Source organism: Sminthopsis crassicaudata, chromosome 1, assembly GCF_048593235.1.
Source record: "Sminthopsis crassicaudata isolate SCR6 chromosome 1, ASM4859323v1, whole genome shotgun sequence".
Classification (NCBI taxonomy): domain Eukaryota; kingdom Metazoa; phylum Chordata; class Mammalia; order Dasyuromorphia; family Dasyuridae; genus Sminthopsis; species Sminthopsis crassicaudata.
In genome coordinates, this window is record NC_133617.1 from 10,811,044 (window position 1) to 10,834,628 (window position 23,585).

Here is a 23,585-nt window from a genome sequence, read left to right on the forward strand (position 1 = left end):
CTGGTTGGAAGAAGACGCGTTGAGGAGGATTATGTGAGAGGACTGGAAAGGGAGGAGAGGGCTAGTATCCCCCCCTCCCAATGCGCACACAGACACACACGTGCGTACACACACGTACACATCCTTGTACACAGACACATACGCACATGTGTGTGCACACTCACTCACTCCATTTGCCATCTATAAAATGTCACAGCTAAGAACCGATCTTGGATTTCGTATACAGGAACCAACTGCCCTGTTCCTTCTCGGCCCAGTCTAACCCTGTTTTGCTTTCTCGGTGCCCGTCAGAAAGAAAAAAGCCATGTTTAAATTCCATAAATTTGTGTGAATCACACCATGGCTCATCTGTCAAGGGAGCTAGTCATTCACATTTTAATTGTCTTCTTCAGGTAGGAGTTCTAAGCTAACAGCCAATTAGGCTCCTCAAAAGAATTACAAGTGGAGTCCCAATTACTAAATGTCCTAATCCGCCTTGTTAGTCACCGCCACACCCACCAAGTGAGCATGAATGTCCTAACAGATCCATGCTCCAAAAGTGAGTTAAAAATGAGCAGCCTCAGAAAAAGGGATAAGCAGCTGGTGGAGAAGTATATTTCATCTTCCTCTCTGGCCCACAATGCATCTTGGGTGGAGCCTACCAGCCTTGCAGCCTCTTCCCAGAGATAACTGAGGCGCATTTAGGGTCTGCCTCAACCAAGATGTCTGGCCCAAAGCTGTTCTGGGACACCTTGCGGAAATAGGGTGGCAATCAAAGCCTCAAGTCAAGTGATGAAGCTCTGCTGCCATTGTCCAAGAATTCTAAGTGGTTCTGGTCTCATTGGCCCCCAAGATGGGGCTTTCGCTCCGAGTGAAGGGACTGTGTCCTCCAAGGAGGCTCCTCTTTACTTGGCACTTGGAGTCCAGTATATTCCTCAAGGAAGCAGGGTGGACTGAATGGGACTGAACTAGGAGTGGGCATCTACATCTCCACGCAGCTCTAAGGGAACTGCTGGGCACCCTGGGCCTTTGGAATAAGACTGGAGCCTGGCTCAAATACACAATACACCTCTGGGATAAAACTGATTGTCTATCCACCCCAAGATGTTCGTGCATTTTCTTTCCTGGGAATCCTCGGGCTCACCTTAGAGCAAGGCCGACAAAATCTACAGGAAGCTGTCGGGGCTGGGGCAGATGCTACATTTCAGGGCCAGCTGATTTGAGTAGGGCAGGCCTAAAGGATGCTGGATGTGCCCCTGGCATTGGCCAACCCCACCTGGAGATAGCACAAGGACCTTTCACAAGTTCTAAGGCCACCCACCTACCTCCGAAGTCACCGGAGTAAGCCAGGGCTCAGGAGAAGCAAAGAGATGGGCAACTGGTTGTCTAGTTTTATGGCCTCTGACCCTTCCACTAGTGATCTCTAAGTCCACACCCTTCCCTTCAGGGCACATGCCTCCCAAAGTTAAGGCTTCAGCCCCAGCAGAGTGCCCATCATGAGAATCCCAGAGGTAGCAGGGCACTGGCAGGAATCCCAGCCTCCAACACATATCCCCCCCAAACCGGCTGCCTGGCCCCCCTGGAAGATGCCCAGAGCCCTCGGGCCCATGAGAACACCCGGCACCGTTCTGATCCAACAGCTGCCCATCCTGGCGCCAGCACTCGCCACGCCAGTGACAGATGAGCAGACAGGCTGAGAGCGACAGACGCATCTGTGGGGCGCAATGTGGCCCGGGAGACTTGCGGCTTTCCTTCTGCAAGCGGTTACACAAACGCGGGGAGTGCCTTCAGCTCGCCAGTGTTCTGAGCCACCGCTTATTTTAGAACCTAAATGAGCCTTTCAGGATTTTCTGCGTCTGTGTTCCAAGAGAATGCAGACATTTTCCACCACATTTAACACTATTTTGCTCCCACATCAAATCCAGAGCCGCAAATGCCGCATTCGCACAGATTTCAAATGAACAGCCCGCCACCAGCGGCTTGCTCTGTCAAGCCATGGATCAGCATGACACCGAGCCCGCCGCCGGGCCCCAATTTTAGCTCCAAGACGTTAATGCCAGACAAAGTCATACAGCAAGATAACTGTATAAATATGTATACATATATTGTATTTAACATATACTTTAACGCATTTAACATGTATGGGACTACCGGCCATCTAGGGGAGGGGTTGGGGGGAAGGAGGGGAAAAGTTGGAAAAGAAGGTTTTGCAAGGGTCAATGTTGAAATGTTACCCATGCATAGGTTTTATAAATAAAAGCTATAATTTTAAAAAAGCAGAAAAAATTTTAAAAAAAGAAAAAGAAAAAGCTTTAATAAAAAAAGAAAGAAAAAATATTCTTTGTTATATGAAATGATTTGCTGAGAGAGAAAATGATACAGAGAGAAATTAAGATAAAGTCAAAACATTTTTAAAAGTCACTTAGAGATGTATTAAGTATAGGGGACATAAATAAACTTTCCTAGTCCTGGGGTATTGCCGTCTCCCTCAATTGCGCAGGTCCCTCTCTAGGAGGGAAACCGAAGCAAGAACTTTAGTCCAAGAGAGGATAATGAATGTTTAGTGGACTAAAAAAAAAAATCCCTTGTTCCCCAGGGACCAATTGGATTTTATTTCTCTATTTTACCTTTCTCGTTGGCACCACGAAATTGTCTCATCCCTCCTAAAGTTGCAGGGGACTCCTCCAGCCTGTTAGAAATAGGGTGGGGATGACCCCAAGAACAGGGCACCCAGGCCCCTGCCCGTCTATCCTTGACGGTACTTACACTGGTTTTGCATTTCTCCTTCAGGACTGTCAGGCTGGTCCATTTGTGGGAGGTTTCCCATAACTGAGGAGGGTGGATGGGGTGGAAGATCTAGGGGAGGTTTGAACGGTTGGCTGTTGTGGCCTGACCGGTGTCCCCTTACTGCTCTGGGAGTGGGCCCGTGGGGAAGGAAGCCAGGAGCTCCTGAGGCCTGTTGCAGGGAGCCTAGAGCTGCAGGCCATGCACACCGTACAAAGTGTGCTTAAGGGATCCGATGTCACATCCTGCACATCTTGGGTGAGATCTGAGCCGCTGATCCTCAAAGGTTGTTTTCCCTTCACTTATGTCCCTGGAGAACGAGGATCCCAGAAGAAGCAGTGTTTTGGGAATCCCTGAATTCCCAGTCTCAAAGGAGCTTGTGAGATCGCTCACATCTACAGTCAATTTGAAGAGGAAGGAGAGCTCTGCTGCCAGCATCAAGCTTCTCCCTGGGCCTCTAGGTTAAGAGCTTCCTCCCTCCACAAGTGACCTACTCTCTATAGACCCCGGGGGAGGAGGGGAGTTTACACTGAAGCTCTACTTCATAGGTTGAGGACCCTCCATCCCTGCAGCCTTTGGCTCCATCCAGAACCTCCATTCAAGGAGGGCAGGCCATCTGCCTTCCTTCATTCGTCATCAAGACTTCACCATGCCCTATCTCTGGGTTCCTTTACTCCCTCCCCTTTCCAGCTCCCTTTCTGTGCTGACTTCCCCCAATAGAACGGAACCTCCTTGAGACAACCCTTCTCTCTTTATTCATATTCCCAGCACTCAGCACCGTGCCGGGCACACAGGAAGCACTGAACAAAGGTTTGCCAAGTAACAAACCACCGAATCAAAACCTGCACTTTGGCAATTTCCATCCGGTTGAAGATACTCTCATTACTGGGTGACTGGGATGGCAGAAACTACAACACAGAGTGGCGAACTGGGGAAGAGGAAAGAGGGGCCCGGGAGGTTTGTGGTGACAGCTTTCATCAGTAACGGACTTTCCCCTGATTTGGCAACGTTCGAGCATGGCCCCCAAGAACTCCTCACCATTGTCTTAAGTAGATCACACTCTTGCTGGCTCTGAAACACGATGGCTCTTTATACTGTTTTATAAACTAAAAGACTGGGGCAGCTAGGGGGCGCAGTGGACAGAGCACCAGCCTTGAATTCAGGAGGACCCAAGTTCAAATCTGGTCTCAGATACTTAACACTTCCTAGCTGTGTGACCCTGGGCAAGTCACTTAACCCCAGCCTCAGGGGGGAAAAAAAAAAAAAAACAACAACTAAAAGAGCAATTACCTTTTACTGGGGGATTTCAAAATACTCAAAAGAAATCCATAACTCGATAATCCCCGAGCCAGCCAGGGGAAGCTCAAGCACATCACGAGCTGCTCCAGGGCCCCTGGTTCAGCAAGATCACTGAGCACCCCAGAAGGGGGTCTCACAATGTTAATGACGATATATTTCTGCATGACTGTTATCACTTTCCTCCCAACTATTCATTGTGTATGTGTATTCATGCTGAAATATCGTTATTTCCTTTTTACAAATGGGAAAACTGAAGCTCTAAGGTTTATAGACATCGTGCCGGAGGCAGGCTGAGAACTCTCAAGTGCCTCCAGCTGGGCCCACACCTAATTAACCCGGTGATATAGAAGGGATAAGCACAGAATGAGAGCCTTCTGAGATTTCCTCCAATTTACCCTGTAATTATTTTGTGGGTAGGCAGTTAGGGGGTGCTATAGAGCACAGAGTGCTGGGCCTGGGGTCAAGAAAACTCAGCTTCCTCACCTTCCTAGATGTGTGACCATGAACAAATCACTTCCCCCTGTCTGCCTCAGTTTCCTCATCTATAAAATGAGCTAGAGTAGGAAATGGCATCTCTGCCGAGGAAGCCACAAAAGACAATAACGATTTTGTTTGCGTGTAATTGTTTGCATTTTGTCTCCCCATTAAATCCTGAGCTCCTTGGGGGCTGCCTTTTGCATTTCTCTGTAACCCCAGAGCTTAACTATTGACTGACTGACAGAACAAATTAGTTCTTTTGGTTACCACATCACACTACCGATATATTATAGGCACTAAAACAAACAACAAACCAAAAAACTCAGTTCCACTAAAAGCACTAGTTCTTTTCCCCCCTCACTTGTTTTCCACAAAAACTGTTGTCTGGCCCCATCTCTCCCATCTTGTATCTGTAACACTGACATTTTGAACCTTAGTGTAGAACTTCTTTTATCATAGCTGTCAACCCTTAAGCTCCAGCTTACCCTTTCAGCCCGTGAAGTTTTTTTGTTTTTTTTTCAATTTCTATCTATCATAGTTTACAAAATCTCCAAGATGGAAGTGTTCTCAGGGGTTTTGTTCTTTTTATTTAATATAGAACCTCCCTTTTTCCCCCTGAGACAGTTCATTCCTTTTTGGGATCTTTCTATAAGACATCTCAATTCCTCCATCAAAAGCTGGCAGTGTAGTCCATTCAGACCTCCTTTCGAAGGAGATGTTACTTGTAGTTTTATATTAGAAGCTATCAGAAAATAGATTCCCTTGATTGCCACGTCTGTGAGAGTCCATTCCACAAATCGTTATCGCACAGCGCTCCCAGGACTTGCGGGGTTTTCGACGAGGGCTGAGCCCGACTGCGCCATTCACCGCCTTCGCTTGCTAGGCTTCCAATGGGGAAGCTGATGTGTTTATGACTCTTTCATATTTTAGCTTCCTGGAAAGCCCACCACTCTCAATCAAATCCCATTATCCCATATTGGTCTCAAATTTTATTTCCCTTTTATGTGCCCGTCCTGCCCACTCTCCTTCAGTTCACCATAAAATAGCTACAACGCTGGATGACTTCCTAGAGCTAAATTGTTCCGTATCACGTATGACCCAGTATCTCAAAGTCTGAAAATATTCCAGGATACCTTGAACGAGAGTGGCAAAGGGACAAAGCCACGGGGATGCTGCTGGGAGGACTGAGTGAGGGCTGGGGGAGGCACAAGGCGAGGGGAGGGGAGCAGCTTTCTTAGAAATACCCTGGGTCAATATAGAGTATTCAAGATCTTAACTGTGCTTACAGGCCCCACATCTCTCATCCATCACTTGCTTAGATAAAGTGGGATCTCCCGAAACTCTAATCACGAATCAGCCCTGTGTGCCTTCTGATGGAAGAAGAAAGGGGAAAGGAACCCACATTTGCTAAGCCCCTATTGCATACAGGACACCATACTGATTGCTATTAAACAGGAAGCAAGTGTCAGGATAGTCTGGCCTAACCACAGTTAAGAAACTGAGGGCTGAGGGACGAGATGATTCATCCCAGGGTGTAAATAAGATGCAGGGTTGCCAGATGTGAACCTGATGCTCCAGGCCGGGCCCCAGAGCCAGCTCTCTTCAGTAAAAGATTGCTGCTCGGTTCTGGTACAAATTGGACACAAGAGGAGTTTTAGAGATTGAACTAAATACTGTGAATGGAACCTTCTCTTGAGCTCAGTCGGTACAGTCTCCTGCCATCATATGGGGCTTCCCCGGTGTTCAAGTGGCTTCCCATTCCTTCCCCAAAAACCTTGTCGTGGCCCAGGGGCTCTGATCACCTCTTTTGCTTATTTCGGAGAAACAAGGGGAGACCAAAGCCCAGATCTGCCCCGACGAGAGCCTTCCTTCCTGGAACGTTTGAAGGAAGAGCTAGGAGCTAGTTCCTGCGGAATGGTGGGGCAAGGGAAGACAGGGCGTCTTTGCAAAGTCTGGTACTTTAATGCACGTCACTGGAAGTCATTACAGGAAAGGCCCATTTATATTCCCATTCTATTTTAATAGAAATGCCAGTTTTGGCAAATGAAAGGGAGCCATAAAGAAGATTTGAAGGATGCTCAGGAGCCTTTTATAGGCTGTTTTATTGAGATGTTGTGTATCCTAATTCATTAATAAAGGGAAAGAGGAGGAATATTGGCTTACTTTATTCCCCATCATTATTCAAGTAGACTAGAACATTTCCCCAATACAGTATGGCGGTAAAGAGGCGAGGCTGTATCATTGTGATAGCACCAAAATAGCACCGGACTTAAAGACCTAGGCTCTTGGGTAGCCACATGACTTCTCTCTGAGCTGAGTGCTTTCCTTTGTAAAATCAAGGGGCTCAAACTAAACCATCTCAAAGTCTCTTTTTAGTTCTATGTTTCAAGGACTGTGTGATTCTAATTCTTTAGATAAATGGGTAACATGCATTTCTCCAGAAAACAAAAGGAACAATTTTATTTCCATATAGTACAAGAGAAAGCAATAGATTTGGAGCTACACTGTAAAGTTTTTGAATTGTGAGGGTCTGGTCGTCTGCTCAATTATACTCCTTCTCTGGGAGGAGATCTATAAAATCTTTTCCTCTGTGCGCAGGTTTCTTAGGAGCTCTGAATCTCCTCCAGCTCTTGTCCTTCCCCAAATCAGACTGGTCTCCTTTCAGCCTGCCTGGTGTCAAAACTCTATCCCAGAGTCGATTCTCTCAGACCCAATGCTGTCCTTCTTTTATCCTCCCAGAGAATGGGCGTGTAAGAACTCAACGGGGGCGTGGGGAAACACTTCCACCAATGAACTTGCTCCTCTTAGAATTCCTAAGGTGTAAACTCCCTTTAAAGGCCTGAACCAAAGGTCTGAGCCAGAGAGCTGTCAAGTCAACCTGAGTTCTCACCTTGTAATTGTCCAGACAACCTGAGTTCACCTTGTCACTGTCCAGATAACCTGAGTTCTCACCTTGTCATTGTCCAGACAACCTGAGTTCACCTTGTCACTGTCCAGATAACCTGAGTTCTCACCTTGTCATTGTCCAGACAACCTGAGTTCACCTTGTCACTGTCCAGATAAACTGAGTTCTCACCTTGTCACTGTCCAGATAACCTGAGTCTCACCTTGTCATTGTCCAGACAACCTGAGTTCACCTTGTCATTGTCCAGACAACCTGAGTTCACCTTGTCACTGTCCAGATAACCTGAGTTCTCACCTTGTCACTGTCCAGATAACCTGAGTTCTCACCTTGTCACTGTCCAGATAACCTGAATTCTCACCTTGTCATTGTCCAGACAACCTGAGTTCACCTTGTCACTGTCCAGATAACCTGAGTTCTCACCTTGTCATTGTCCAGACAACCTGAGTTCACCTTGTCACTGTCCAGATAAACTGAGTTCTCACCTTGTCACTGTCCAGATAACCTGAGTCTCACCTTGTCATTGTCCAGACAACCTGAGTTCACCTTGTCATTGTCCAGACAACCTGAGTTCACCTTGTCACTGTCCAGATAACCTGAGTTCTCACCTTGTCACTGTCCAGATAACCTGAGTTCTCACCTTGTAATTGTCCAGGCAACCTGAGTTCACCTTGTCACTGTCCAGACAACCTGAGTTCTCACCTGGTAATCCTAACACTACACCACCAGCTTGGTCATTTATCTGGGCCAGAGCTCCCTCAGTTTTCTCACCTCTAAAAGGGGAAGGAGGAGAGGGATTGGAAGAACTCGGAGGTTGTTTCCAGCTATAAACTCTAAGACCCTCTACCACAACAACAAGATCATTTTTAGGCAAAGGATCACAGGCCATGGAAGGATCATGACCAAGCTAAGTTATGGGTCTTGTCTGTACAGAAGTGTTTAGTTAGGCAAAACAAATCAATACCTTAATTAATTCAACACACTATTTAAATATGGGCAAGTAAAATCTACTAATATACTTTATAATTCGTAATCAGCTAGGAAAATCACCCTGAGTCAAGAGAAGGCAGTTCTCTGGATCTCAGCCTTCTCTATCTAGGCTCTTTGAGATCTGTCAATAGGAAAGCACCATTCTGCCATTATTAACATGAAACAAAGAACTAAAATGTGGCTTCTATGATCTCATGAAGTACAGTGAAGATCTGGGTTGGAACCTCTCCCTTTGTCAGGGTGATCCTGGGGGGCAAGTTACTCTGCCTATCTGGGTCCCACTTTCCTCATGTATAAAATTAAAAGGTTAGACTAGATCATCTTGTAAACTACCTACCACAACTCAAGTCTCAGAGTGGATTAAGTGAATTACTAATAATGTGGACATTAAAAGGTACACAGACGTGGTGGCTCTTTTTAGCCATGAGCTAATTCAGGCCAGTTCCAATGGTCTTGTGAAGGAGAACACCATCTGAACCCAGAGAGCGGACTGTGGATCACAACATAGTATAGTCAATTTTTTTTTTTGTTGTTGTTGTTGTTTGTTTGCATTTTATTTTACTTCTCATTTTTCTCCTTTTTGATCTTATTTTTCTTGTGAAGCACGATAATTGTGGAAATACATAAAAGAATTGTACATGATTAACCTATATTGGATTACTTGCTGACTAAGGGTGGGGAGGGAAGAAAAATTTGGAACACAAGGTTTTGCAAGGGTGAATGCTGAGAACTATACATATATTTTAAAAATAAAAAGCTTAAAAAAAAAAGAAAAAAAGATACACAGAAGTACTGCAATCAACTAAAACATATTCTCACATTAAAAATTCATTTTATGATTTGCTATTTAGGGCAGCAAGTTGTAGATAGAATGCTAAGTCAGAAATCAGAAACACTCATCTTCCTGAATTCAAAACCATACTTTAATACTTCTTAGCTGTGTGATCCTCAGCAAGTCACTTCACCCTGGGTGCCTCAGTTTCCTTATCTGTTCAATGAGCTGGAGAAGGAAATGGCAAATTGCTGTATTATTTCAGCTAAGAAAACCACAAAACCACAAGAGTGAAAAAACAATTCCACAACAACAAGACTTCTTATTTATATTCTAATACTATGAAAAATTTATCATTTCATGAATGGGGGTATTCCCTTTCTTCCCCAGAAGGCAACCCTTCCACATTTATAATCTCTATCTTCTTGTGTGTATATGTGTGTGTCTGTGTCTATTTATGTGTGTATATATGTGCATATGTATGTATACGCACATGTAAACTCTACATTTCAGGAGCCATCAAGGCTGAAAAATCCATTATCGAGTAGTCAGCCTTGTGGTGAACAAGGCCCTACATTTACTTTGCCTGGCCCAAGAGTGGCAGACACAAAGCCCACTGATGAGCCTCTACTGGGCGCTCTTCTGACTTGGAAGGATCTGTTGGTCTGGCCACTGGAAATTCTATGACCCAAAGATGCATGGGAGGACTTTAGTCAAGGTTCCTATCTAGAGAATATGAAAAATAATATATTGTGGGGCAGCTAGGTGGCGCAGTGGATAGAGCACCAGCCCTGAATTCAGGAGGACCAGAGTTCAAATCCGGTCTCGGACACTTAACACTTCCTAGCTGTGTGACCCTGGGTGAGTCACTTAACCCCAGCCTGAGGGGGGGGGAAATAATAATAATATATTATAAGGAGTACATTTCCAGGTTAGCATGTAAGATTGTGATGGAAAAGAACTGGTCACTGTGCACTGCTTATTTTTTGCCCTCTGACAGCTTCAAAATAAAACTATCTTGACTGCAATCACCATATCTAGTTTCTAAGACATTAAAAAGTAGAGAGCCTTGGAAGCGCTATCCACTCCCATCTGAGAAGGAAGAGGTTCTTTTCCCCAGAATTAAATTCCCAGAATTAAGCAATTTAATTAAGCAAAGATTGAGAGCCACAGTGAATCGAGGATAAGGCCGGAGTCAGGGTTAGCACTAGGGTTTTACCATGCGAATGGCACACTGGCGTCCAACAGCAGAGAAAAACCGGATGAGAAAACTGGGCTGGTAAATTGCTTGGGCGCAGAGAATGGGGCGCCGGGAAGCAGGGAGCTAGATTCAGAGGATGGAAGGAAGAGCCATGACAGAAGCAGAGGGATGAGGCCCTTTAGGAGCAGAGAGCGCAGACCGGATGAAACCTGAATGGAGGCTCTTTGTCCTCTGCAACAGAATCAGAAAACAGAGCTGGGAAAACCGCAGAGGTCACTTAGCCCAACTTCCCTCCTTCTTCCCTTTTTATTTTAGAGGGCACACTCCATGAAACCAGGTTATTCCTTTAAAATATTTTCTAGAAAAATCGAAAGTGTCCATTTGCACAAGGAATGAGAATCATGGACCAAAGAACGTACAACACATTCAATTCAGGAAATGTTCATCAAACACCTGTGATGTTCAAGGCTCTGGCAAGGGCCCATGGAGATCATTTAATTCCGTGCTTTTGTTTTTTATACCCCAGGAAATTGAAAGCCAGACAAGTTTATTGACTTGCTCCAAGTCGCAGAGCTAAGAAGCTGGAAAGCCAGGACCCGAGCCTCCTGACTCCCAGGCCAGAATTCCTTCTGATGGGGCAACGAGAACATTTCTTGAATTGCAGTAAGATTTGCACGTTTGGGTTGTCGAGGTCGAGATCCACCAGTATGAATCATTTACAGTGAGCAGAGTAGGGAGGAAGACCGGCTGGCTGTTATATCCTACTCGAAGATGACCAAAATGACATCACAATGTCCAACTGAGGCTGATTAGACCAATATGGGCTCAGACTGCCCAGCCAAGGGTCAGACACAGAGTCCATATGAACATTTTTTTTTTTTTTTTGGAACTCTCTCACCCTGGGTATCTTGCGTTCCTTCTGAGCTACTTCGGTTCTGCTTTGCTCATAGAACCCCTGCTCCTACGAGAGTACGCCATACTGGGTGGTCCTGGCCAGTGTCTCCCATGTCGTACAACTGATTCTAAAGTTCTTTAGAAAGAGACCTTGAGAAAGTCCTTGTATCACTTTTTCTGACTACTTTGTGAATGCTTGCCATGTGTGAGTTCTCCATAAAATGGGCTTTTCAGCAAGCATACATTTGGCTTTCAAACAATGTGGCCAGCCATCAGAGTCGTGCTTTCTGCGGGAAAGCTGGAACACCTGGCACTTTAGTTGAAGAAAGGACCCCAGTGTCCAATACTTCCTCCTGCCAGGGATCTTTCTAAGATGATTCAAAGGGAAGCGATTTCCTGGTCTGGCGCAGATAGTCCATCCAGGTTTCACGATCAGGAGGCCAGCACATCAGTTCTGCAGACCTTCAGTCTGATACGTCCCCCGGCCTCACTTTCCTTCAGAGCCTCCCAAACCTTGAGCTAGCTGAGGCAATATGTGCATCGATCTCATTATCAATGTGGACTCCCTGGAGAGTACGCTGCCCTGGTAAGGGAACTTATCCACAGCGTTCACTGCTCCTCCATTTGCTGGAACGGAGAAGGGCAGACGGCTCGCTGGGACTGCTCTGGTCGCCAGCCCTCTGAACCGTGCTCCCCTCTCCCATCTCTGGTCATCACTTAATTCATAAAACGTTGACGAGGTGCCTGCTACATACAAGGCAAACGCTCCCCACCGGGGAAACAAAGACGCAGTAAGATACAGGCCTCCCTCCTCTCTCCTCCCCTGAGCCAGGCTAAAATTAGTTTAATCAATGATATGTTCTAACTTAGTATTCAAGGCATAGAACGCAATCGCAATAGAGCAAACTTTCATCTTTAAAACATTCCAGAAGCTAAAGCTTTTTGAATTTTACATGGAAGTATAACATGCAAATATAAGTGATTTTGACACTTTCATTTTGAACAGGACAGCAGCCCTGGAAAGGATCTTCCCCATCCTCCCTGCCAACCCTAGTAGGAAAATTGTGCTGGCCAGAAGCCACTAGAAACTACGCATGGCCACAAATGGCCACTAATCAAGGCTTAGCAAGTATCTTCAAGGCAGGTAGGGGTCGATGAAGTGGATAGAGCGCCAGGTCTAGCGTCAGGAGGACTCACCTTCCAGAATTCAATGACTAACTGGGTGGTCCTGGGCAGGTCACTTCACCCTGTGTGCCTCAGGTTGCTCATCTACAAAATGAGTTGGAGAAGGAAATGGTGAACTCCTCCTGCATCTTTGCCAAGAAAACCCCTATGGGATGATGAAGAATCGGACTGATCCACAACAAAAGTATCTTCCGTTTATCACCTCTTCCCCTCTTCCCCCAAGGAGAAACCTAAGGGTAGTGACTAAAGGAGGAAGCACTTCAGAACCAAGTACACAACCATGAACGTGACTTTAACAAGAACGATGTCCAGCATCTGCCTATAAATGGTCCAAGGTGCAATGAGATAAAGAGCGTCAGATTTGACGTCAGAGGATGGTTTCTCGAGCCATTTTCTGTTTGACCTTAAGCAAGCTAATGAATCTTTTGGGGACTCAATTCCCTCATTTGTAAAACTAAGAGATTTGGACAAAATATGCCATAAAGTGTTGCCTCATTCTAGGTGTATGAATCTCATTAAAAAAAAAAAAAAACAAAGTGAAGGCCTCTGGGATTGAGGAGAGGGGGCCGGATGGAGGATCTGGTGTTAGGAAGCTAGGGGATTTCCAGAGAGTACGTTCACTTTTCTCTTCTCATATAAAAAGCAAAGGCTTGGACAACATGACCCCCAATGCCCTTAATGGCTCTAAAACTTCCCAAACCCTCTGATGAGCTCTGCATAAAACGTCAAGGTCCAGAAGTAACAGATGACCCCAAGAACTACCCAATCGATTTCTCCACCGGTTTCATCTGCCATGTACAAAAAAGCGGAGGGGACAGCACGGCTCACCCAGGGACTAATTGGCTTCCCTGCCAAAAGAAAAGCTATTCTTCTGACTATTTCACTTGGAAGCATTTCATTTGCCTTGAAAACAAGCATGATTACTGCAAAGCCCTGAAGTTATTTTTAATGTAGCTTACTGTAGCTGGATAGAGACAAAGAGAGTGAGATACCAATCAACAAATGATGACTCCATTAGAGCTGACACGGGGAATACATCCCCTTTGCACATGGCTGAATCTAGGCTGCTCTTCTTTGTCCCAAGTTCATGCTACGTGATTGATCTGTGAATGCTAAGCATGGCGGCCAAAAAGCCCTCGTCCCAATGAAAACAAGAGGCCAGACCCAATGGGCTTTCACCACTTTTATTTCTAGTCAAAAAATATGAGAATATGACGAACGTGGCAGGGTCTGGAGAGAACCGACAGTCGTAGCCTTTGGTGAAAAGCATCACTCACTTGAGACTTCTGTAAAAGCAATGATGGGAAAGCGTTTTGCTGGGAAGGAAAGGGGGAGCCTTCTGGTTTCTATTCACGCATAAGGAAAAGAGGCCTTTTATAAAGAGAATGGCAATAATTTCCTCTGTGAATTCAGAAAAGGATGAGCGAATGCGGGAGAGATGCACTTGCTGAGGCGGCAGAAAGAGGGAACACCCAAACTCTCGGCAGGCCCTGATGAAGAGGCAATGTAGCCGAGTCAGGGTGCACCAGAACAGAACCAGGGATGGGGAAACCAATCGTGGGACTCCTCTGTCACCTGAGACACGTTCCAACTCAAATAATCGCCTGAAGCAGGAACTATGAGAGCATCAGGCACATAGGCCTATTACACAATTCTCAGTAAGGGCTGAGGGCTGACGATGCTCACGTATCTCAGATGTCAGGGAGTTCCTAATGGGCAAGACTTCTGGGACAGTCCAGTCAAGCAAGGGCAGGTCCTTTCTCCCAGGACCAGCCTTCCTAAATAGAGAGAGACTCATCACCAGGGGTTGGTTTTAACTACAACAATCAAGGAAGATCCTCCACTTAAGCTCTGGAAGGGCTGACTATGAGTTTTACCAATAAAATTACAGATACCATAAGTCAAGTCAACAAGCATATACTTAAGGCAGTAAAGACTGATTAAGTCTTCCCTGTGTCAGGCACTGTGCCAAGGACACAAAGAAAGGCAAAAACAGCACCGGTTCTAAAGAAGCTCACAACCTAATGAAAGTGTTAATACTTATTAAACATCTATTGATTGATTAACTATGGGCTGTAACTGTATATATATAAATATAAATAAATAAATATATATAAATATAAGTATATATATAAATATAAGTATATATATAAATATAAGTATATATATATATATATATATATATATATATATATATATATATATATATATATATATATATATATATTAGTATCGTTAACTCGGGCTCACTGTCACAACCACAAAGCTAATAAGCATCCAAAGCAGAATTTGAACACAGATCTTATTCATTCAAAATTCAGTACTCTGCTTTGTCTCTCACACAACATCAACAACATCGTTTTCCTGCTTCTGGTCTTTCCTCTAAAACATCTTCTGTAGAGCTAACAAATGAATATTCCTAAGATTGTATAATGTTCTGATGTTTCATCATGGCAAAATGTAAAGAAATTCAGTCATCTTTGGCTGGCCATTTGGTATGGAGATCTGAACTCGTGAAAATGGTTCCAAGTCCTATATAGTCCCTTCTGTTTCCAAGTGAAGAGAGGAAGAAGAGCAGATGTAGGACGCTAAAAATCACACAGTCAAAATACCACCTCTGGGGCAGCTAGGTTGTGCAGAGGATAGAGCACCATCTCTGAAGTCAGGAAGATCTGAGTTCAAATCTGGCCTCAGACACTTAAGACTTCCCAACTGTGTGACCCTGGGCAAGTCACTTAATCCCAATTGCCTCAGGGGAAAATATATTTCTAAATATATCTAAATAATCTTTATCTGTTGCTACTCTGAATGTGAGATTATTGTCCAACAACCAATGATGCATCATGCCATGAGTATCACTCTTGGCATTCTCACCATCAACAAAATCAGAAGCCAGAAGGAAAGTACAGCTAGATGGAGGGATGGATGGATGGCAAATAAGGCAATTGTGGGAACTGGTTTAACTGAATATCCAAAATGCAATAAGAATAGGACATTTGATCAACATATATATATATTTTTTTTTTTTCTTGTAAAATCTTTTTTTATTTTCAAAACATATGCATGGATAATTTGACAACAATGACCCTTGCATAGCCTTGTGTTTCAGATTTCCCCCTCCTTCCTCCCATCCCTAGATGGCAGGTAATCCAATAAATGTTAAATATGTTAAAATATGTTAAATCCAATATGGTGTAAATATATGTATACAATTCTCTTGCTGCACAAGAAAAATCAGACCAAAAAGTAAAGTAAATGAGTAAGAAAACAAAATGCAAGCGAACAACAATTAAAAAAGTGAGAATGTTATGTTGTGGTCCACATTCAGTTCCCACAGTCCTCTCTGAGTGCAGATGCTCTCTTTGTCACAAGATCATTGGAACTGGCCTGAATCATTTCACTGATCAACATATATTCTAACGTTCGCAGGAAATATTTGTAAAACAAAAAAACCTACCATGAAAACAATAGTGGTTTATATGCCAATATCTGTTACAATGGATGAAGAGGTAAAGAAAGTCTATGAAGAATGTACTAAGTCCTTCCAGATGAAATCCATATTTAGTTTGATATTTGGTAACTTCAACTGAGCAACAGGACTAGGTAAAGATGGTGGCAAATAGGCTGACCAATATAGGTCAGGAATAAGAACTGAGAGTCTGAAGGCCTGTGAAGAAGCCTCCCTGCCTCCCTATTCTCTGTTTTTAACCCTACTGAGTCATCATGGGATTTTTGGGTACTTTGCCATTTCCTTTCAAGAGAAAACAGAAGCAAAAGAAAAGCTGAGTTGCTTGTCTTGTGTGTGCATGAGTCAAAAGCGTTCTGGTCCCTCTGGCTTCACCCATCCCATGAGGCAGTTGCCCTGTCCTGTGTTGGATATTCCTCTTTCTCCCAATGTGGCATTAACAACAAACTAAACAGTCTTCCTATGGCCCGAGGATATGAGCCTGCTCTTTCTCTCATCAGTCTTCTTGACGATCAATGCGGTTCTTGGTCATATATACTGTTATTAGCCTTTGTTTCCACCCTCTGCTAAGGGCTTCTTAAAATCCAAGTGGAACCTCTTGGCTTAGACAACATGACAGGAAAAGATAATGATAAATATTGAGGGAAATGTGGGAAAATTAGGGCCTAACCCACTGCTTGTAGAGTTGTGAACTGATCCAACCGTTCTGGGGAGCAATTTGGAACTATGTCCAAAGGCTATCGAGATGTGATCCAGCAGTAGCTCTACTGGGTCTGTATCTCAAACAGATCATAATGAGCAAAAACGTTTATAGAAGCCCTTTTTGTAGTGGCCAGGAACTGGAAATTGAGCGGATGCCCATCACTTAGAGAATGGCTGAATAAGTTGTGGTATCTAAATGTTATGGAATACTATTGTTCTATAAGAAAAGATCAGGATGATGATTTCAGAAAAGCTTGGAGAGACTTCCGTGAACTGATGTTAAGTGAAGTGAGCAGAACCAAGAGAACACTGTACACAGCAACAAGAAGATAATGAGATGATCAATTGTGAGAGACATGGCTCTTTTTGGCAGTGAGGTGATTCAAGGAAATTCCAATAGACTTGTGATAGAGACATCTCCACCCAGAGACAGGATTATGGAACTGAATCAAAGCATATTATTTTCATCTTTTTTTATTGTGATTGCTTTTTTTTTTCTTCCTCACGATTATTTTTTTCCCCCTTTTGATCTAATTTTTCTTGTGCAGCAGGACAATATGGAAATATGTTTGGAAGAACTGCACGTGTTTAACCTGCAGTGGATTGCTTGCTGTCTAGGGGAGAGTGGAAAGGGGGGGGGGGAGGGAGAAAAATTTGGAACACAAGGTTTTGCAAGGGTGAATGTTGAAAATTATCTATGTGTGTATTTGGAAAAATAAAAAGCTATTTAAAAAATCTAAGTGTGTATCCTTCTCAGCCTCCTTAGGCAGTGGCTCTTTCCCCTTCTCATCAAAACAGTATCTCCTTGTGTCTTCAGAATTTAATACGTGAGCCTTTCACTTTACCTCCTGGATTTCCCTTCCTGGTTAGAACTTTTATCCATGACTTCCAAATCAACTATTCTCGGAACCACTGGAAATCTGTCCTTCTTCAATTCTGGGGCACAAGTCAGAATTGCCCAGCTTTCTTCTCCTCTATCACAAATTACAGGATGGAATATAAGGTTAGAAACAGAACGAGGCTCTCTTTATTGGTGAGATCACTTTATGTTCAGAATAGAAACTCCCTGGGGTGTTTCCTTTATTTTTTATAGTTTGAAATGATCAAGAAGGCAAACCAAAGCTTCACTAAGGACAATGAATTTGGCAGAGAGGGAAGTCTCAGTCTGTCCCTGGTGTGTCAGGCTTCTGTTCTATTTGTGAAGCTCCTCAATCAGGATCAACATGACTAATATGCAAATAGATTGTTCACGTAGAAGGCATATTAATTTGCTTACTTGTAAAGGGCTGAAATTCTTGAGTTAATGCACTGAGGTTGGACAATCGAGCATTAAGGCCAATTACGGATTGGAAAATACTCTATAAGAATATGATTGGAAAATGGCCCTTCCCACTATCCTGTGCTGGCCCAATCGTTTGGTATATACAGAGAATTGTGGGAGGGACTAGGAGGGAGAGTGAGACTAGCTGGACTCAATCTGGGCGGGAGCTGAGGAGGTAAGGTTGCAGAGATCCTACCCGTCCATTCCCTTGACTTCTACCGCTAAAGACCAAGAATAACGACCAAGGACTTTTGCTTATCCTGACTCCGGCTGATTCTAAGGTATCCAGGGTGCTAACTCGGTCATCACACTTAACATATCAGAGAGGAATGAGAGCAGTTTTCAGATCTGCGTTTGATTTTAGTGACCTTCCATCCTGACCCCTTCCCCCTTTCACCTTTCTCTGAATTCCTCCCTCAGCCTTTCTTCCTGCAGAGGTGTGGCTTAGCTCAGAGTGCTTTCTAACAGCATCATCTCTGTTACTCTGATCTTCTCACTCATTCACAAGATCATAGATTCTGAGCTGGAAAAGACCTTAAAGATCGGTCACTCCCAGCCCTCATCTTATAGAGGAAGAATTGGAGGCTCCCAGGATTTGACCTTCCATCAGCTGCCTTCAGTTTCACCACTGGGAACCCTCCTTGCCGCCTCCTAGGACTCCCCAAGGCCACAGGCCACAGGCTTGGTCTTTTTCCAGCCTTCTGCTGGGCCGCAAACCTGGAGACAAGCATACCTCCTCCTTCAGGTTCCTTTCACATCCATCCCTTTCTCTCTGCTCATACAATCATCCCCCAGCTCATCACTTCCTGCCGGGACCACTTCAGCAGCCTCCTAACTGTCCCCAGCCTCCCCTCGCTCCAATCTCACCTGCACAGAGCTGCCAGAACAAGCCTGTGATTTAGGAGAGACAGAAGGGGAGGGGAGGACTGGAGGGATGTTCTGAAGGTGAAACGAAGGGCTCGGTAACAGAGAGAATAAGGAGTTGAGGACGCCTGAGTTGGGATCCTGGGAGGACAGGGGTGCCCTCGTGAGTAATAAAGAAGTTTGGAAGAGCAGAGGGGTTAAAAGGAAGGGGAAAGACAAGGTCAATTTTAGATCCACTGAGCGTGAGTGGGCCTTGGGATACGAAAGTCAAAATGTCCAACGGCAGCTGGAAATACAAACCTTGGGGTCAGAGAGAAGGGAGGGCTGGATAAGGAGACTTGGGAGTCATGGGCCAAGGTCAGCGAATCCGGCTTTTGAGTGAGGTGGTTGCCTTGCCTTTCCAAGAAACCCCCAAATGGGTCACAAGGACTCAGGCTCACTAAGCACTCCACAACACAAGACACCTGGCTGGGCCTTCACCAGCTGGCCCACTCGGCCCCAGATCATCATCATCTGTTTCCCAGGTAAGGAAATAGGATGGCCTGGATGTAGGAGAGACAGGGAGACACCCCAGCAGGCGGGTGCAACGGTCCAGGTGTGAGGTGAGGAAGGCCAGAGCCTGGTCCCAGGGACAGTGATGGGGAGAGAAGGGGCTTAGAAGAGAGATTTTAGAAAGAATAATTCAATATGTGCACCTTCCTCAAAGTAATTTTAGGTGTCCACCGTTCTGGCCCGGCCACAGACTTCGATTCAAGGCAATTTCACACAGCTGTGGGGGCCCTTTGAAATTCTGATGAACCTTGCCAGCCACTCCAACGTGGATCCTTTGAACATTTAGCCGCTAATCAACAGAGCGGGTTATTTGTCCAAGTTTTTGTTCCACTTGCTTCTCCTGAGGATAACAGATAAAAGGGGAAAGGGAGCTCTCACCAGAAAGGCTTGAGATGTGATGACTGCTCATCCTTTTGTTCCCTTGCTCTCCCCAAGCCTTCAGAGACTCTGCTTTAAAGGGAGTTGTTGGAGCTGCTTCTGCAAAGTTTTCTGTCTTTTCCTCTCTATGTGTGTGTGTCTGTCTGTCACACACACCACACACACCATACACACACACACACACACACACACACACACTACACAGGTTATATTTACATCAGGCCTTCTTGGGCTGCTGACAATTTCCACGTTATTTCTTGTTCTGTTCTTGGAGGTCAAGCAGAGTAAGTCCCATCCTCATCCTCCTGCCATCTCCCCTGAGCCCTGCAGCTGCTTGAAGACAGGTATCACTTCTCCCCTAAGCCTTCACTGCAAGTTACTTGAACTGAGATTTTTGTGACAAAATTATTATTGTTTTTCTTTTTTGAAGCTCTGCAAGGCATTTGGGCTTAAGTGATTTTCCCAGGGTTACAAAGCTAATGAATGCCACGTGTCTGAGGCTGGAGTTGAACTCAGGTCCACCTGACTCCAGGGCCAGTGCTCTATCCACTATAGCGCCACCTAGCTGCCCCTCAATATTTTTTATAGATAATTTCTAGGTGATCAATGACTTTCCCACAGGGTAGAACTTGAGCCCAAACTCTAGATGTGTGACACTTAACATTTCCTAGCTGTGTGACTCTGGAAAGGAAGGAAGGAAGGAAGGAAGGAAGGAAGGAAGGAAGGAAGGAAGGAAGGAAGGAAGGAAGGAAGGAAGGAAGGAAGGAAGGAAGGAAGGAAGGAAGGAAGGAAGGAAGGAAGGAAGGAAGGGAGGGAGGGAGGGAGGGAGGGAGGGAGGGAGGGAGGGAGGAAGGAAGAGAAAGAAGGAAGGGAGGGAGGGAGGGAGGAAGGAAGGAAGGAAGGAAGGAAGGAAGGAAGGAAGGAAGGAAGGAAGGAAGGAAGGAAGGAAGGAAGGAAGGAAGGAAGGAAGGAAGGAAGGGAGGGAGGGAGGGAGGGAGGGAGGGAGGAAGGAAGGGTGGGAGGGAGGGAGGAAGGAAGGGTGGGAGGGAGGGAGGAAGGAAGGGAGGGAGGAAGGAAGGGAGGGAGGAAGGAAGGGAGGGAGGAAGGGAGGGAGAGAAAGAAGGAAGGGAGGGAGGGTGGGAAGGGAAGGGAAGGGAAAGAGGGGAGGGAGGGAGGGAGGAAAGGGAAGGAGGGAAGGAAGTCCAGTGAGTCTACACAGACTGGCAGTCTAGAATACCAAGCAGGCTGGCTGGGCCCCAGGGCAACAATGCAGATAACTGACATCCAGATGCTAATTCAAGCACAAGACTGAAGCTGCCAACTTCAGGTCCCGCTTTCTTAATTATAATGGGGCTATTAAAATACAACTCCTGTGTTTAGTGTGTAAAGGGGTCCATGGGACTCGGAAGGCAAAGAAATGCACAAAGGAACCCCCTGTTCTTAGTGGGCTTGGGCACGGTTCAGCTGATGGGAAACAAGTCACCGAAACATAGGACGTCACCTCAAAGCCTTTCAGGAGGGCTAGGAAGAAATTCAGAAAAATTCCCTTTGGTTCCCCTGTCTTATGACCAGCATGTGTCCATTAACAGAGAGATTGGGGCTGCTCCTAAAAGGTACCAGGACCATCCATTCTGCCAATATTTAACATGTCACAATGAAAACAAATGGACAACACGCTAAAAAATGTGCTGACTTTCCCCCTGGAAACTTGAGTGAAAAATGAAACCTTTCCCCACAAGGCAGAAGGTTATTTATTGGTTCCGTGATGCAGACAAGCAGCCCCAGCCTCACACGGATTCCCTCAGAGAGAGGTACTGGGCGCCCCTTTCCAGACCGCGGTGGAAGAAGGATGACCAAAAAGGGGGCAAGGACTCGGGGTGAGCCCTCATTCCCTCCCAGGAGAGTTGCACTTCCCCACTGAAACAGCTCATGTTTCTCTAGCACAGGAGGGCTGGAAAGCACTTTCTTTCAATGATCCTGAGAGGGAGTCAGTCAGTCGAGGAGCATTTATTTCTTAAGAGACTGCCATGTTGGATTATCCATATTGTCAGTAGGAAATTGAAACTCAGGAAGTTTAAATGACTTTAAAGTGATCTGAGCTTCCCACGGCCATTCCTACCGCCACCTCTCCCAGCGCAGCATACCCACTCCAGACTGGGATCTAAGGTCAGGGGTGACGTAAGATCGTAGAAGAAAGGGACAAAAGGGACCTCAGGGATCACAGATGAAAGGAGCGTCTTTAACTGATTTACCAGGGGTGATCTGGCTTTCTGGAGAGTCATTCCTACCACTAGCCATCACTCAATCAACAATCTTTCCCCTTCTTTGGGTTGTAAGCTCCTTGAGATCAGGCTTTGACACAAGATTGAGGGACTGAGAAGTGGAAATGACTGTACAACCACAGAGTTGACCTCAATTCAGTTCAGACAATTATTAAGCACCTCCTGTGGAGTGGAAGTCCTCCCTTACCCCCATGCCTACATTCTAGAACGGGAAAGCCAATAGTTAGGGATCTCCAGAGCAGAACCAGGGGGACCTGGAGAAGAAGACCTCAGATCTGGGTCTCTCTGGAAAGTGCAGGCTTTGACTGAGGGTCCTTTCCAATCAATCCACAAATCCTGCCAATGAGGCCTAGAGTAAGTGCTGGGATGCAAAGGGTAAATATAGCCCCTGCCCTCCAAGAGCTTATATTCTAAAGGGGAAGAACATAAGGAAATCAACAAGCTAAAGGGACTTTTGTTGTTTTCCAATTGTGTCTGACCCTCTATGACCTCATTTGGTTTTTTTGTTTGTTTGTTTTGGTTTTTTGCAGAGGCTATTGGAGTTAAGTGACTTGCCCAGGGTCACAGGACAGTAAGTACTACATATCTGAGGTCAAATTTGAACTCAGATCTTTCTGACTTCAGGGCCAGAGCTCTATCCACTGTGCCATCTAACTGCCCCTATTTGGGGTTTTCTTGCCAAAGACAGCAAACTAGTTTGCCATTTCCTCCTCTAACTTAATTTTTTCAGATGAGGAAACTGAGGCAAAAAAGGGTGAAGGGGCTTGCCCAGGATCACTCAGCTAGGAAGTATCTGAGGCTGAATTTGAATTCAGGTCTTCTCTTCCTGACTCCAGGCCAGTCTACTACAGTGGCCCAAAAAGGGGCAGTTCTTCTGCTTTTATGGAGAAAGCAGAAGGAAGAGGCGGGGCAGCCAAGGCAAAGTTTGGGAGACAGAACATCACTGAACCCTGAAGGTCTTGAGGCCGGAGAAGGGAGGAAGGGAAGACCACCGGAAGCAAGGGAGAGAACAGGGCACCAGAGCCAGACTCACCTGCAGGGTCCATCATGAAGCCAGGAAAAGGCAAGGAAATTCCCCAGAACCCTAAACTGTGGCTCTGGGGACTAACTGTGAAGTAAATCCCTATTTAAAATGCTGTTTCTAAGCAGAAATGCTTCCCAAGCTCCATACAGCTAATTTACAAATTAATTTCTGGAACTCAACTCATTGGTAAGTTAGGGACACCAATTACTAAGGAAAATCTATATTTAACAGCATTATGCAAATAAGACAAGAGACTAACTAGGCATGGGAAGAAAAAAACTTTTTGAAATGCTTAATTGCCACAAAAAAAAAAAAAAAAAAACTTTCAGTTTTCTGAGCAGAGGAGTTAAATAAAAAGTGATTTTCTCCTGTGGTTTGAAAAAAATGCAGCTCCAGGAGAATAAGAACAAAATAAAACCCAATAGCATCACCAAAAAAAGAAAAACAAAAAAACCTTTGCAACTCAATTAATTGCCTGAAATAGAACTGACTCCCTCATTACCATGAGTTGGG

At 45.1% G+C, this 23,585-nt stretch overlaps 1 protein-coding gene across 5 annotated transcripts in view; it reads right to left on the bottom strand.

Annotated features, from left to right (window-relative positions):
* TANGO2 (transport and golgi organization 2 homolog) overlaps window positions 1-23,585 on the bottom strand; it is a 148,487-nt gene that overhangs the window by 98,303 nt on the left and 26,599 nt on the right. The window contains exon 2 of one of the 5 annotated variants that reach the window (XM_074292838.1): window positions 12,496-12,567. The exons of 3 other annotated variants lie outside the window; for them this stretch is intronic. The gene's annotated coding sequence lies outside the window, so the exon portion shown is untranslated. Of the gene's footprint in view, window positions 1-2,745; window positions 3,442-12,495; window positions 12,568-23,585 lie in introns of those variants that run through there. One more of the 5 variants, XM_074292847.1, reaches the window with a different exon arrangement.